We start from the raw sequence: 17,403 nt of genomic DNA, 5'->3' as shown, positions 1-17,403 counted from the left end.
CACTGGCCACTGGCGCTGTGGGAGAATTGAGGAGACCCAGAGGTACGCGGGGCGAAGGGAGGCCATGAGGTCTAGTGACCGACGGACTACTTTAAAGACTTTACCTTTCATCATGAGATGCGGGAGCACGTTATCTTTATGAAAAGTAGCAGATGAGAAGCAAGTTAGCTGGAGGGAAGGATTGCTGTGAGGACTGCAAAACATGGCTGGTTACTCTGTTTTTCTTCTGTTGGAAAGCTTGAGCAGAATTATTCTTATTGATCCCAAGCCTGTTTTCATGTAAGTGAGTGAGAAAAGGAAAGCAGGTCCAGGGGAGAGGCTTGAGTTCTCTTCCCAGCCAGGACGCTGATATGCGTCTCCTCCTTCCCTGCAGGCCCAGCATCCTCTGGCTCCTCCTTTATCTTTAGACAGCAGAATAGTAGGTGTGGGTGGACTTAATCTCCTTTCTCTTGTTACTTTTTTTTCCAATTAATTAATTTTTAAGTTGACAAATAAAAATTGTATATATCAGGCACAACATATTGTTTTGAAATATGTACACATTGTGGAATGGCTAAATCAAGCCAATTACCATATGCATGACCTCACATAATTATCATTTTTTTGTGGTGAAAATACTTGAAAATCTCCTCTCTTAGCATTTTTTGATATACCAAGGTACCAAATGCTGCTGTGCATCTTTAAATTTACACAACACTACAATGCATTAATACCCAGTGAAGTGCAAAATATGTATATGTGTGTGTGTGCGTGTGTATATATATACACACACACATTTACAGTAGTATTATTAGTCACCAAAATGGAGAGGGGAAACTTTACAATTGCGAGAATGTGCAAATGTTTCCATTAAGGCAATATTAACCCAGATAACCACTTAATACCTGTCCTCTCAAATGCCTTACAGTTCTGGAATGTCCATTGTGAAACAAAATGGTTCAGTCTTTCCTAAATTCTCACACACACTTCATTTTCTGACTTGACCGGGAAACTGAAAATCTGGCCATAGGCAATGTCTGACCCAAACGTAAAGCAGTTACATCTTGTCTGACCCAAATGTAAAGCAGTTACATCTACTGGCAGGCTAGCTGTGGCCTTTGCCCCTTCCTCTGAAGTGCCCAGTTGAGGATTGACTTCAACAAGATCCAGCGCTGACAGCAACCCTGTACTATGTATTTCCTCAGTCATATAGATGCTTTCTTGAAGGGTCAGTCCCCCTACAATAGGGATTCCTGTGACTGGAGCCAGTGTAGAGTCAAATACATCAACATCAAAACTCAGATGGACAGACCTTTGTCTTTCCCAATCAGCAGATCAAATTTCTGTTGCATGACCTTCTGGGTACCAAATGGATCAGTGTCTCTCATGGAAAAATACTAGATATCATCGTTCTTTTAAAAAAATATCCCAGAGGGTCCACATCTCCTAGACCAGAATACACTACACTTGGGGAAGAGATACCAGGTTTGTCCAGGGAAATCCTAGAAGTTCTGGTACCTTTCCCTGTAGTTCTCTGAGGAGAAATGAAACTGATAGTCCATGGAGATTTCCTGATGAAATGGTAAGGGGTGTACTAATGTCTGCTGGGCATCAACCCAAGTGGCACAAAGGCCTGGGCAGTTCCAGGCATGACCACTAATGGTACTAATTGCCAGGCTAACCAGCAGAGCCAGTTGCTGGTTGGCTGAGCCACTGAGCACAGATTCACTGTTGAGTTGTTGAAGAGCTCCTCTGTGGGGACTGGAGTAAAACTACAATTTCCAAAGTCTTTTAGGCAGCAGCCCAAATTGGAGACCCTTTTTATCAATCCAACTTTTCTTCTGGCAGATGGACCACATTCCACTCCTTTTCTTTTCTGTCCCTACAAGAACAGGGCTCCTATCAAAGCCAGACTTCTTCAGGACAGAATGCACTTGAGTCTGGAGGAGACAAGTTCCTTAGGGACTTGATTGGCAGTGTGACGAATCACTGGGGAAGACGCAGAGCTCAGTACAGCTGGAAGCTTCCAGTCTCAGCAATTTTCAAGACAATATATTGTTATTAACTATAGTGGCCATAATTTTTAAATTCTGGCTTCCCACGCACAAACACTAACAGACAGCAGGCAAATATACCAGGCATGTCAAATTTCTCAACCCAGACACATTTAGCAGATTTTATTTTAATGAAATAGAATTTTTAAAAAGATTTTATACTTCATTAAAGTTTACTTACTGTGCACTTTCGCTCCCTCTGCTGGTTGTGAAGACTGTGGAAAACCACAATACATTGCCCTGCCAGGACTTAGACAGCAACCTGACATCGTTTATGGTTAATCTAGAGAAGGAATGAAGGCAAGCAAGCAGTGAGCACTAGCCGTACCACTGACACAGGGGCATCTCACTCTCTGCCCTGACTATGATGAAGCTGTGAGGGATCATGCACTGCAGCCCCTATTGTGCAGATAAGGAGGGTGAATTCCAGAGATTCAAAGCCTTCCTTAGCTCCAGATCCACGTGTAACTTAGGGTTCGGGGCCGGAACTCTCATGTGTAACTTGGAGAAATGTTCCTAGTGCTTGTAAACTTCATGGGCAGGACTTCATGGATAAATCAGATTGAGCTGTTAATGAAGAGTTAACCTAGCTTTAGATGCAGCATCCTTTTCTTGTGAGCTGATTGCAAGTGTCAGGTATCAACTGGTGGAAGGCGCTTATCTCAAACCCTTAACAGACAGAAAATGTTCATTTCTTCATGTGATAAAAGAACAGTAAAATTCCAGCTTAAAGTTGTTACAGCTTACTCTCTGAACTCATTAAATGACTACTCTGCTTGGATTTTTAAAATGTGGTTTCATAAATTAAACACTGAGTCTTAAAACCTTCCTTGAGTTGTAATGGCTTTCCTTTGTGAAACCATGAGGGAATCCACCACCAACAAAGCGTTGTTTCCCATGCTCCTGTGCGTGCCTGGTGTCACCTGGGGTCTATGCCAAGTCAAACAAAAGAACTTTGGAAATCGTTTGTGAAGAAATTAACTCGTATACTTAAGTATATTTAAGTAGGTCAAACATCTCCTACTCCCCCACATTCCATGACTAATGCCCCAAATAAAAGTATATTCACTTTACATGCACCACATTTCCCAGAAAAAAAGCAGCAAATACAAGACATTTATCTGTCAGGGTGAATGCACAAGGTTCTGCTCATTTTTGCAGGAGGCAGGGAGCTGGAGGAGCTGCTGTCACCATCCTCTGACTCACAGATCACATAGGAGTTATTTGGTGCAGATGTTAGAGGAGAACAACATGCCTGGAACTTGTCTCTTGATAATGCCGTGGCTGTAGGACTGAAGAAGTTGGACTTGTAGTTTGTCCTTCCTCTTTGTATGACAGTTATTTATGCACTATTCTTTTTGCCTTTTTTGATTATAAGATCATTAAAGGCTGATACAATGTCTTACTGCTTACAGTATCTAGCGTGTACTAGTTGCTAAAAAGAGGTTTGTTAAATAAAGATTTATATACTAGGTTCTGAATACATGTTTGTTAAGTGAAAAACTTTTAAAAGGTAATTCATTTGTGACTTTTCCAAAGCATTTCCAAACTATTTCCTGGACACCATTCTCACCTAACGTGATGAATTAGAAAAGCATCCAAATTGTTTACCCCTTTAAAAATATTTTATAACAGTGAGTTGCAAAACTATTTCTTAAAACGTATTTCTAGGTAAGTAGTTTCTGAAAGGCTCCAACCATTAAGATTTAGTGTGTGATCATTATTAGTATAAATTTTTGAAAAGAAAAATCTATTTGCTACACATTTAACACTAAAGAACTAATATACATGTGTGAATAGCTGTATGAAATTTTGAAGCAAATGTTAGATCTAATTCCCCTTAATAAAAAGAAAGAATCATGTTTAATTGATAGAATACAGCATTTCCATGGTTCTCTAGCAAGTCAAAGGGCTTGTCCATTTTCTTGACATTGTATTTACTTAAATGAGTTTATCTAAAGGTAGAGAGCAAGGTTGCAGGCAGCTTAGAACAATGTAGTAATTGTCACTAATTAAGTGCCCTCAGCTGTGTCTATACTGGGCCACTGTTTACTTGCTTTATACATACTCAGCTGCAGGTAGCCACACTAAAAATTCCTCTACTTGTTATCGCCCCTTGCTGTTTTAATTTTTCCGGTGAAATATTGACAAACATGTCATGCTTGACTCTCACACTTTTCCTATGAATGGGTAAATTGAGAATAGAACCATTCTCTCTTATTTTGAATTTTCTGTCTAGAAGGTAGTTCAGGGTAGATGGATGTTGGCACTCGCTCATGAACTGGCCTGATTAAATGATTCTGAAAAATCGAAATTCAGAATGATTGTTCTTGGAATGGTGCTGCACTAGTATTCATTCATCAATATACTCTCAAACATGTTCTTTATAAGCATTACAAGCAATTCCCAAAGCTTGCTGGGAGTTCAGCAGAGTTAACCTTTGTAGACCTGACCCTTGACTGGGATCTACATAGCACCACGCTTGAACCACCATAGCTTTCAGCCATAGATAAGAGTTAATTTTTGCCACCTTGAACAGCGTTCTCAAGGTTTCTTTGCCTTAGTTGCCATGTGTATACAAAGATAATGAAAGACTAAACAAGTGCTTCTCAAACTCTAACATGCACATGAATTTCCTGGGCATCATACTAAATTTAGATTTGGATTCAAAGGTCTTTGGTGAAGCCAGAGAGTCCACAGTGGTTCCCAGGTGCTCATCCAAGACTGCACATTGAGTGCCAAGGGGCTAGTTGATCTCTTTTGAGCCCTCAGCCCTGATATTCTCTCCTAAGGCCTTTGCTTGTGAAATATACTTTATCCTAAATTATGTGATAATTCATTGATTTTTGGTTATCATGCTATGAGGGTCTTATAACGTCACTGAACAAGGATAATGAAGGAAGGTATAAATTGAACCATTGCACTATTTTAGAGGTTTTAAAATTCCTAAGCGTACAATAATAATAACAGCAGGAATTATATGCCAAGACTGTGTGTTCATGATTTTATCATGAAATACTAAACAGCAAAAGTAGATGGCATGTTCTGCCCATTATTATTATCAGCACCACTTCAAAACTTTATAGGACCACATGAAATATCCATTAGTGCTAGCTATTTCATTTTCTTCAGTGTATATAAATACACAGCCTGGGAAAAGAATGAACTTTCAAATATTTATTTGCAAAATATTACCTACACTTTATTTTGATGCATTGCTTTTCTTCAAGATATCTCAGAATTATTGGCACCCCCTTAAAATTATCTTTGCTTTTGCCTTCTGGCCACATTTCTGCCATCTACCACAATACCACTCCACCCCAAGGTAAAAATATCTACTTCTGGTGTCTTTTTTATTTAAATCAATTGTACAGGTAGGTTTTTTTAAACAGCAGAAATACATTAAGAATGTAAAAGGCTCTATGTTCTCTTGTTTCTTGGGATGTTATTTTAGCATCTGCACTCAATTTCAAAATCAGCTTGACTATTTCACATTTCTAGGGTTTTATAAATCTTGAACAGCATACCTCTTCATCACTTGGTTTCCTTGCGCCAATTACTAAGCAATAATACGCAAGATTTTAACAAAAATATTCATTTCACATTTTTCTTTAAGAGATTAAATGTAGTACAAGCAAGTATTTAAAAAACAGTGATTGTTTCAAATGTTGTTCAAAGCATATTGTGAAGGGCCAGAGTAAGGGTTTATGCAGATAATGCATTCATGATTGAACTATTTGTATATTAAATATGATGTTAGGTTATAAATTAACTTAAGCTCTTGAAATTTATAGACGAATTCAAAAATGTAAATCTGCTCAGAAAAGGCTATTTATCTCATTCGTTTGTATGGTAATTGAAGGTTCATAATGAAATAATCTGATGCACAGAACCCAGCTAAATTAGCCTGCCCATAATGTACTATCTTGAAGTGACTTCACATTTTCATTAGAGCCTTTCTAATTTCTAAAGCAAAATTAATGCAATTAGTGATCAAATCAATACATATTGATCATGAGTTTCTTCAATATGGCATGAACATATTAGGTCAAAAAGAAAGGGCTTTTTAAGATAATAGAATAAATATAAGAAATTTAAGTTGTAAATAAGACAGCTTTGTGCTACTTTCTATTGTAGCTACTATTTATAAGGAAGTGGCAATATTATTTTTATCATTGTTTGGATGCAATTCAACACAATGTGCTACATCCCTGTCCCTTCCCCCCAATGCATTAATAGGGTATTCATTGTCCATATGGATTTTTCTCTCCATAAATATCCAAAAGCAATTTTTTTTCCTCATGGTGCAGAATTTCAGATGACTAATTACTCAAAAGCATTTCTTTCTTTTCACATGCAAATGTAAGCAAGATTCCAGGGAGGAGCCCACCCCCCAAACCCTCAGCCCAGTAAATGTACCTTTGACGGAGTAGGCTGCGGTTAAACGTATGCAGGAAAGGCTTGAAGCCCAGAATAAAAAATCAAAACGCATTTGTGGAAATCAAGGGACTGTTGCTTTTCTACATACTAATCAGCTTATTTCACAGTGAAATAAAATGATACTTCTAAGAGAGAGAGAAAAAAAGACCCAGTCCTAGAAACACCCCTCCTCACCCCCAGCTAAATGGATTCTGAGATGTCGTTCAACTGGTGTCTGTCTATTCCTGAGGTGTGAGGGGAAACTATGATAAACTGTCTTAACTGGCCAGCTTCTTGTTTTAAGAGCAGATCATGTAGATTCTGGGGAAAATTTTTGAGTAAACCCAAAAGAAAAGATCATATTGTTGAGTCAAGTCTGCCTTTGAGATCCTGCAACATCTAAGCCGCGGAGAGAGACGAAAACCACAAGACTGTGGTTTGCAGTTACGGCCCGCTAATTTGCTTTTCCATCTTGAGGACATGTGAGGGCATGAGCTACTTTTTCTAACTCATATTTCATGACTGTATTTTCAGAAGCTTTATGGCATGTAAATAAATTCCCTTACTGTCTGTGATAAATTTCAATTGCTTTCTTTTAAAAAAGGTAATTAATTTAAAGTTTTCCTTGCAATTTTCACACCATATGAACATAAATAAAGCTTTTCATGGCGTTATAAATTTATAAACTGTAATGACTCGGAAGAATGGCAGTGACAGGTGTACATTTTATTTTGTTTAGAGACTGGTCCCCTTTACTTGAAAGTGATGTCACAGATTTTGAGTTCATACATTTATTCACGAATATGAAACTCTTTAGTGCTGGTGAAGCAACCTGGTAGAACTGACTTAATATGACTAATCTCATAATTTCTGAAATTAGAGCATCTTTGATGAAAATAATAGATTTATATTTGCTAAACTATTTAAAAATTCTCCTGAGGGAGTTACTATATGTGTTTACAGGTGTTTCTAGATTACTACTTAGAACAGTGTTGCCAAGCAATACAGCATTCACTTGTCACTGGTCCCATGTGATGCTTTGGCAAAAATGAATTCCATGGATAAATATAAAGTTGGAAAGACTGTTATTTTGTGGGAAATATACAATATACATTAGCATAATGAGGCTCTCAGAAGTCCTGCAAGAAAGATGACTATTTAACACTAGTTAACTCAACATTTCCCAAATTGATTGAGTTACCCAATCTTTTGGTTTTTCTTCTTCTAACATATCTACTTTGGGATACTCTGATTTTGATTTGGTGAGTGACAGGGAAGTCATAAAGTCTGAATTCTGAGGATATGCTAAATGGCAATAACCACTTCACATTTTATTTTAGTCATTAGGAAAGAGCTGACAAATCCAGTTCATCAACATACTTCTCTCCCTGTGATTAAAGTCTTATTCCTTAGCCTGAGCTATTTCAATCAAATCAAACCACTAAGACTGATAATAACTGATACTACAGCCACCTATTTAAGAATCTCCCCCTTCCTGGCTGGGTGCAGTGGCTCACACCTGAAATCCCATCACTTTCAGAGGCCAAGATGGGAGGATTGCTTGAGGCCAGGAGTTTGAGACCAGCCTAGTCAACATAACGAGACCCTGTCCCTACAAAAAAAAAAAAAGAAAACTAGCCAGGCATGGTGGTGCACACCTATGATTCCGGTATGCACCTATAGTCCCAGTGTGCACCTGTGGTCCCAGTGCACACTTATGGTCCCTTTTACTTGGGAGGCAGAGGTGGGAGGGTTGCTTGAGCCCAGGAGGTCAGGGTTATAGTGAGCTGTGTTCAGAAAACTGCACTTCATCCTGGGAGATGGAGTGAGACTACATCTCCAAAAAATAAAAAATAAGAAATAAAAATCTCCCTCTTCCTGCGGAAAAGATAAAATAGCTCTTTCAAAAAAGTAAATAAACAAATAAATAATACATTGTCTTCATAAAGAAGACAGATAGCACAAGGAAAAAAAATACTTGTAATAATCCCTTCTTTGTAAACATCCAGATGCATATTTTTCCAGTCTTTTTATATGTATATAACCATTTACAAAATTGGATTTGGTATTTATTTCTCATAACCTATTTATTTTCACTCAGTGATACATAGTGAACATGTTTCCATGTCAATAAATCTATAACATCATTGCTTTTCATTGTATGCATGTACCATATATTTTAAAAGGTTAAAAAGATGGCAGTCTTTTAGTCAGTAAAGATTGGTATGTTTAATGGCTTTGCTGTATTCTTGATAGGTGTATGGCAGGGACAGGCTCTGTGCAGGCATCACTGCTGTGCTGAAGGGGTGGAGGGGGAAGGGAGGTCTGTTCTTCCTGGAGGTCCGTCTCCTCCACGGAGATAAATCAAGGACCAAGCAGAAGCTGAGGATTCTGCCTGCATCTGCTACTCCCTTCTCCCTTCCTCTTCCTACAATTCATCTTCCCCAAACACCGTCTCCCCACTGAGTTGTCTACCTGTAAGTGGGGTCTTTCTGCAAGGTTGGGAGCTCTGATTTGGAGGTGATGTTTGCTGTAGAGATGGTCCCTGCAGGGTAGAACAACTGCTGCCCTCCCCTCATGCTTAATCTGGGAAGGATAGTCAGAACCTCTGCCCATCAGGACCTCTGTGGTGATTGGAGAGTCAGCCAAACTCAACAGACAGCTAAAGCTGCTCTAGAGATGCCCCATGGCCAACATGTTTTCAGAGGGGCAGCGGAGTACCCTGGATTGGCCCCTGGTTGCTGGTCAAGCTATGGCAGCCTGAGTTTTGCTACTATGGACCCTGATCTTACAATAGACCTAACAGAAGCTAAGGGTGGTGCTAATTTTTTTTTCATATTATATTTGAAATTATTCCTGTGAACATGCTGTGCATACTTAGGCCAAAGGTTGCAAGAATGCCTGCCAAAAAATAGGGGCACATATAACTAGATTTTCTAGGGAAATGGAAACCACAATTCATTATCTTCTTCTAAGATTTCTTTGAAGACCCCAGTCTGAGCTAAATGCTCCCTTATTTACATTTCCTGACTATTCTGTACATTCCTGCGACTTCTATCACCCTATAGTTTTTTGTCTGTCATTGCACAGGCATGTGAGGACCTGAAGGATAAGCTGCCATGTCTTACCATATTTATTTATTTTTTAATTTTTAAAATCAAGCAGAGACCCTAGACACTAAGTGTGGAACCAAAAACTTGGGCTCTTTTTCCAGGTTGAGAAGTGGAAAAGCATGGACTCTGGAGTCCAACTGCCAAGGTTCAAGTCTCAGTTCTCTGTGACTTTGGGCAAGTTATTCAATCGTTCTGGGTTTTTTTATCTTAAAATGTGGATAACAGTAGTACTTGCTTCGCAGGGCTATTCTGAGTAATAATGGGTTGATTTTTCTACAGTGCATTTAGAATAATTCATGACATTTAGTATTATATGGCTATTAATTTAATTATAATTTGGTCATATCAAATTGCTCCCCAAGCCTCTTTTCCTCACAGGTATAAGTGAGATATATTGGCGGTGATTAGCACAGTGCCTGGGACATACTACAGGCTCAGTGGATACTTCCTGGGTGAGATTGATAATCCATTGTGTGAGCCTGTGAAAGTTCTAAATGGGGCAAGCATGAAGTACACTAAGGGTGGGCACTGTAGCCACTTCTTGGGCTTGCTATGCTCCCTGTTAATGGCACATCTGTGGCGGCCATACAGTTAGCTAAGTTAAGTTATACTACTTCTGGTTGTTTGTTGTTGTTGTTGTTTTTGACATGAAGGTAGATAAGAATATGTAAGTTCGTAATATTCATATTAAAATAGCAGGGAATGCCCAATCCTGTATTTCCTCAATGCTTCCACTCATGAGCATAACACCGTATAGTGTAAATGAGAAAAAAAAAATCATAGCTGAGTCTTCAGATTGGAGATTGGAAGGAGGTCCATTTTTAATGGCATTGAAATAAGAAGTGAACCTAAACTCACCATTGCTTATTTATGGCTGTAGTTATTTCTCTCTGGTACACCCCAGAGGGTTACTTTCTGTTGTTAATTGGAACTTCTAAGCCATTTTTATTTACAAAGTGTTTTACAGTCATTGGTATTGATGACTTATAATTCCCCCATGAGTTAGGTGTCAGGATGAGGCATTGACACAGGCTCCACTCTCAGGAAGCTGAGACGTGAGGGCGGATAAATCTGCCCCCTCCCACATGGCAGCCATGGGGTCCTGGTTTGCTTTGTTTTGGCTTGTCGGATTCATATTACCTTCTCCATGTGCACTGATAGCAGTTACAATTGGATTCCTGAATACAGGGTCTTTTGAGGAAGGACTGAAAGAGAGTGACACCAAAACCACTTAGCAATTTTTTTGTCGCTCTGTTCGCCATTAAAATGAGTTTTCCTTGCAACTGTATGTCTTTCGGCACACTTATTTTGCTTTTTAAAGAAGTAAGACAAATAACTGCCTGTTTATTGTTAAATTTGTAGTGCCAGTCATGACAAGCATAAGGATAGTAACACTTTTGCCAGCAGGGTGCTTATCTGTTTTACTAGTTCAGAAGGACTTGATTGATGCGAAAGACCAAGGTCTCAGTAAAGACAATTTAGCCATTTCCATACAGTTTATGCTTGTGTTAGTTGTATCCTGCAGGGGAGTCCCCAGGGGTGGCTTCTTTGACCTTCCCTCTAAAAGGTAACACATAGAGATTCCTAAAGGAACCATCGTCTAACAAGACTAATGATGACTCCCATGCCTATTATCATTCAGAGACAGAGAAGGAAGCTTTAGAAATGCAGTACCACATTCCTCCCTTGATGTTTCACATGATCTATTAAAGCATTATGTGGCAGATAAATTAATCATTAAAAACTTACAGTTAAGTCTTTACAAATAATAACCAGGTGTACCTTGATTATCTTTGATCTCAATATATATATTTTCTGTCACTAAACAGATGATACATAGCAGTTTGTTTTACTGACGAGTTTGAGAGACTCAAGGAAAAAAAAAAGCTATTTTCCTCCAGCATTCTTTCTTTTTCTTTTCATTTCTTTCTTTCTTTTTTCCCATTTTTCAAGTTAGAAGAGCTGAAACGAAGTTCTTCATTCAGTAATAGCTCATGACAGCCACGATCATTTTTTCATCTTTCTTTGCTGGAGTGTGAGTATGAAGCATCTTCACTGTTTATTATTCCAGCTATCCTTCCATTTGATTTATTCCTCCCATTCATTGCTACTTAGTATTTAAAAGTTCTGACCAGGGGACATGCTCCACATCTTGTGTGCATTAGGTGCTCCAGGATACACTGGGTTCCACTTAATGCCATCACTTTGGATGGAGGTGGATTTTTTTTTTTCTAATGTGCTTTTCGTCACATTAACCACTTCCAGGGTTGACATTTTCTACATTCCAAAAAGAAAAGAAAAAAGATGATAACATGAAATAATGCAGTTGCAACAATTAGATATATGCCAGACAACTGAAAATTCATGACAACACAAAGCAGTATTTGTACCATAAATGATTTCTTCATTCTCTATTAAGAAAAATACTTCAACGTTTTAAAATACTGCTGGTGAAGCTCAGGTTAATAACAATGGTTTGGGTAAGTGATAAATTCAGAAGCAGCACCAGGAATGTGGTGGTGGAGATAAGTGCAACCAGAGACGGAAAAGTACTCCTCAGCAAACAGTAGACTTCTTAAAGAAGTTGAAAGAAGAAAAGAATGAAGTGTGGTTGAAATCTTTGTTTATGTCATAGATATTTACAATCTATCTACAATCTACTCCATTAAGTAATGATCTGTTTTTATTATGTCAGTCTAGGAAAGAAACAACTTTAATTTGTCGTTTCAAAATTTAATTTAAAATTAAATGTGTGGGCCAGGTGCGGTGGCTCATGCCGATAATACCAGCACTTTGGGAGGCCGAGGCGGGCAGATCACGAGGTCAGGAGATCCAGACCATCCTGGCTAACACGGTGAAACCCCGTCTCTACTTAAAATACAAAAAATTAGCCAAGTGTGGTGGCGGGCACTTGTAGTTCCAGCTACTCAAGAGGCTGAGGCAGGAAAATGGCATGAACCCAGGAGGTGGAGCTTGCAGTGAGCCAAGATCACGCCACTGCACTCCAGCCTGGGCAACACAGCAGGACTCCATCTCAAAAAAACAAAAAAAAAATTAAAGGTGTGATTTTCCTTTGTATATTGCTCAATAGTATAAGGACTGTGTTATGGCTAGGTATTAAAATATGGGAATTACTTGGGAGCAGAAATTAAGATTATTTTTTCTGGTTTGTTGAATTCCTTATATTTAAAAAAAAGTATTTGTCCTGAGCAGTTAGTGATGATAATATGAATTTTTACTTTTTAAAAATTCTTATTAAAACAAAAGTTGTTATTGAAAATTATTAATTGGAAACAAAGATAACTACATCTTCTTGAAATGCCAGTTAAAACTAACTCACTCTAGAGATGACAATATCTCAGGGTTGTTGATATAACTAATTTTTTTCTTTGAAAGAAAAATAATTCTTGGAGAAAGTAATAGCTATTATTAGTTATGATAATAGCTAAAATGTATTAAGCATCTTTTATATATCAACTGATTTAACTCCTTTTATTATCATGACATCATAGTCTAGTAGGCATTATTTTTCCCTGTTTTTACAGATAAAACAAGACAAAAACAGAGGCAAAGAGAGATGAAGTAAATCTCCCCAGAACATAAGGCTAGTAAGGGGTCAAGCAATGGTGGGGTGAGATAATATATCTCCTCTGCTGAACCAATTACAAGATTTCAAGGATGTAAGTTTTTCTCTTCCCTTTCTTGGTAAGACTGACAGACGATCTAATGACATTTCATCATTGTATGATGCTGAAACCAAGGTCCAGAGATGTTAAACAATTTGCATGGAGTCACACAGCAAGTTGGTGGTGAATAGGGAAAGCTCTTTTGAACCCTACAATGTTATCTGAGTTGGGCCAGTTTGGCAGCCTACACTGGACAAGAGTAAGGCCAGGAGTGAATGAATTGTACTCAGAGAGCGGGACAAAAGGAGAATGGTTAAATAAAAATGATTGTCTCTTCAACTAAAAGCGTGACACATTTGGGAGTGGAATAAAGAGCATGAGTCAGGACCACTGCAGGCACATTTATGGGGCAACTGATGTTTTTCTTGGGTGTGATCCTCACCTCCTACCATTACCTTCCCTTCTTTTTTTTTGCACTATCTGGTGACCTGAATTAAAATTAATTATGTTTATGCTGTCTGAACTCCAGTCTCCCTATAAAATCATTCATTTAAAAGTATTAGTGCTATAATAATCCCTTCCTAGAGATTCAAAGAAACTGATAAAATGAATATTGGATGCTGATCTTTTAAGCAGTGTAGTATTTAGGGAGAGGAAACACTTTGACCTAAGAGGAGTTTCCCAGCATTCTTCAATTCAGATTATGTAAAAACTAACTTTTACACCTGTTTATAAATATGCCTGACCCTTAAAAGGTAATACTTTTTTCTAAAGAGCATTTACAATATGAATAATATAATACATTTGCTTAAAGACTACCCACTTTTGAGATGCCCCACCATGGTCTGATTTTTTAAAAACCCAACTCCATCTTAGACCGTTATCCAGTATGGTGGCCTTTCCCTTATTCAAATCCCTGGAGATAAAATGGAAGCATGGAGAAGTTATTTTCCAACAGTGAAATCAAAGCTAATGTGGAACCTTTCTAATTCCCATTTGCATGACCCATTATGCTGATTTATTTAATGTTAGATTTTATGGATGAGAGTAGATGCTGAGAATATGTAACTCTCAGATTTCAGACTATACAATCACTTTGAGTTCTCAGACTTCTGGACAAGTTCGACTAAACTCTATTTTTCTAAGTTCTTTTTCCTCTGAATAAGTGGGTCTTCAAGTGGAGAACACAGACTTGTGAGCAAAATTTTTATATCCCTTCCTGTCTTCCCTTAACTCAGCAAAGAGAAAAATGGAGGATTTCTATCCAAAAAGGGAAGTAATTTCTCCCTACCACAGGAATAAGATTGTCAGATTTAGCAAAGAAAAACATAGGACACCCATTTACATTTGAATTTTAGATAAAGAATGAATAATTTTTTAGTATAAGAATGTCCTATGAAATATTTGGATACCCTATATTTTAACTGGCAATTCTACCTGAGAAGGACTCGATCCACTTCCTTTAGAAAAGAGGTGTCAGCATTGTTCCAGCAACCTGTGGTCCCTGTGGAAACCGTTGCCTCATCAGGATAGTAGAACATCACTTTTGCCAGTAGCTCTTTGTATGTGCGGTAATAGCAGCACTGTCCCAGTGTTTGTCCTGTTGTCTTGAGCTTTGCTGGAGACATGGCCTTTGGGTCTTTTTTTGTTTATGGTGTCAAATTGGTGTAGGAAATGTGGCCATGCCTTCTGGAACTGGACCACTGAGGAAGAGGTAATCCTTTTATATTATGTTGATGGAAGCCACTCATATTTTAAGCATGGCATTGATGACTACATTCAAACTGCTGCATTGTAATCCGGTTACATTAGCTGGATTATATTTAAGGCCTGCTGGCTTCGTCTAATTTAAGGCATAGTTCACTGACCAAATAAATAAGTTTTATAACAAAGAGGCATTTGTTTTAGGGCCTCCTGCATAGTATCCCAAAAGGGATTTCATAGGTATCCTTCTATGGCAATCAAGGTAAAATTATTTGTCCTTTCTCAGTCTTGGCTTTCTTGCCACCATTAGGTGTAGTGATGCCTGTTGGAGGAGTAAGATTTCATTGAATGATATTACACTAGAGCTATAATGATAGTATAAACTGTAATTGTTTAGCAAGTAGTCAAATTAAAATTGGTGCTGATGTTTTAAAAATGGTAAAGCAGTTCTCAGAACAATAACTTTATTCCCATCCCTGGCTATCTATGATTATTTTAAAATGTAATCTAGAAAAAGGCACAAGCCATTTGTAATGATTTGAAATGTGAAAGGTGAAAAAAAATAACCCAAAACATTGCCTTCATTTATTATTTTAAAAATATTAGCCAAGAAGAAATGGACACAGATTGTGATGAACATGCTTAACCTGTAGTTTGAATAAGAAAATCAATACATTAAATGACATGTTAGAAGCATTAAACAAAGGAGAAAAATTAAACAAAGGAGAAAAGCCAAAGTACTATATTGAAAGGCATGTTTTCCAGCATAGCTGTTTTCAATTGCTAAACGTTTTTCTCCTGTAGCATATGAAGGGCGCCTAGTGACCCCTAGCTGAGGAATCCATATAGCTCTGCACCCTTCCCCCACCTGACAGACAGCTGATGTCCTAGGCGCGCCTCTGCCCCTGTACTCTATTAACTCTTGGGATAGAGCAGCTCTCCATGCAGCAAAGCACAACTCCAGCAGTCTATGTCTTTCGTGTGTTTTAGCAATCAAAACTCACATCTGCTTCTCTCTTTCTCTAATGATTTGTTTCTCTCCAGTACTTACATCCAAAAGGAAGATGCTCACAGTCATAAAGTGGTCCATAGCCTCTAACAACACAGTGATGAGGCATGCATTGCTCCCTGGAAATCAAGTGCAGTGTAAGTCATGGCCTGGAAAAGTGGCCCAGTGTGTACCTGCAGCTTTTCCACCAGTGGCTTCCCACACAGCCATTGTTCTCTTAATTCGTTAGAAATTAAGACAAGTATCTATATGGGAAAGACTTTTTATTTTTAATCTTGCAAGAAAATGCATGAAGATGGATATTTTTAGATGAGGCATTATAGTTGATTATTTTAATTGTATTTGCTATAATTTTAAAAATATGTTCTAGTAAAGAAATATAACTTCTGTAGGTAAAATAATTGAGTAAACTTTATCTAACAAAGAAAAAGGAATGTTGATGTTTTTATAATTTGAGTCCTTGCCTTTCAGTAGGTTTCAGGATCTCAGTAAAATCTGAGTTTATGTCTTAAGCTTATTACCAAAGTCTAAGGAAAACAGGACTCAGGCCCATCACTGAGAAAAGCTAAAGCTGAAATGTCCTGAAGATATCTCATTGTTACCTTTGTGAGCTTTCATGGTAAAATCAAGTCAGTCATGTTACTGTCAGAGAACTAAAGAAGGAGTATACAACTTAAGTTGTAGACGCCCTCCATCCTTGAAGCTATGACTGTAGGATGCAAATGGGCATGCCTCTTGAATTAAGAGACTAGTGTTTGGCTCTAACCTACCTGGACTGAGCTGGCTTGTAGCAAATCATGCAGTAGCTGAAAGCTAATGTAAAAGTTACTTCAGAGCCTACAAAAATGGATTGCATAAACGAAATGTAAAATGATGCACGGTGATGGATTGTCTGAATATGTATATATCCATTCTCCTTTTCTTCTTCAGTACAGTGGAATCTTCTGGTGAGGTCAGGGACCACATGTATTTTGTGTAATTTCCCCTAGAAGTGCCTGGCACATAGCAGACACTCACTCAATTTCCCTTGAATGAATGAGCTGTGAGGCTGACTCAAAATTAAAGCATCAGATCTGTTCAGAAGCCAATTAAATGAGCAAGCACACACTATGACCTCTAGCACAATGGCCAGGACAAGAGCAGGTGGGCACACAGCAAGTGCTAGATGATGTCTTTCCTATAGACCTTGGTATTTTCTGCTTTCTATAAAGTTGTGTACTTTACTGTACAGTGATAATTTACCAAATGGTAGCATTTCTGCCTTTGTAGATGTTAATAAGTAATTGTTTTAAGAAATACATTTTTTAAAGATTCTGGAATCAAGTAAGATTGGTGAATGCTGATTACACTATTCCACCCTTAGAATTTTTCTACTTAACTAAGTATTTGAGAAGTACAACAGTAAAGCAACTTGCTTAACCTTTTTGAAAACATGGTTTTATCTTTATGAATGTTTTGTGTACACAATAGTTCTACATTATGTGTTATGAAAAATAGCA

At 38.0% G+C, this 17,403-nt stretch overlaps 1 pseudogene; it reads right to left on the bottom strand.

Moving 5' to 3' along the window:
• Window positions 1–948: 948 nt before the first annotated feature.
• LOC126953426 (arginase-2, mitochondrial-like) lies at window positions 949–14,819 on the bottom strand (annotated as a pseudogene).
• Window positions 14,820–17,403: the final 2,584 nt, after the last annotated feature.

The sequence above is a fragment of the Macaca thibetana genome, chromosome 4, assembly GCF_024542745.1.
Source record: "Macaca thibetana thibetana isolate TM-01 chromosome 4, ASM2454274v1, whole genome shotgun sequence".
NCBI classification, from domain to species: Eukaryota; Metazoa; Chordata; class Mammalia; order Primates; family Cercopithecidae; genus Macaca; species Macaca thibetana.
Note: the sequence above shows the minus strand (reverse complement) of the source record. Positions and strands in the feature narration are given on the sequence as shown.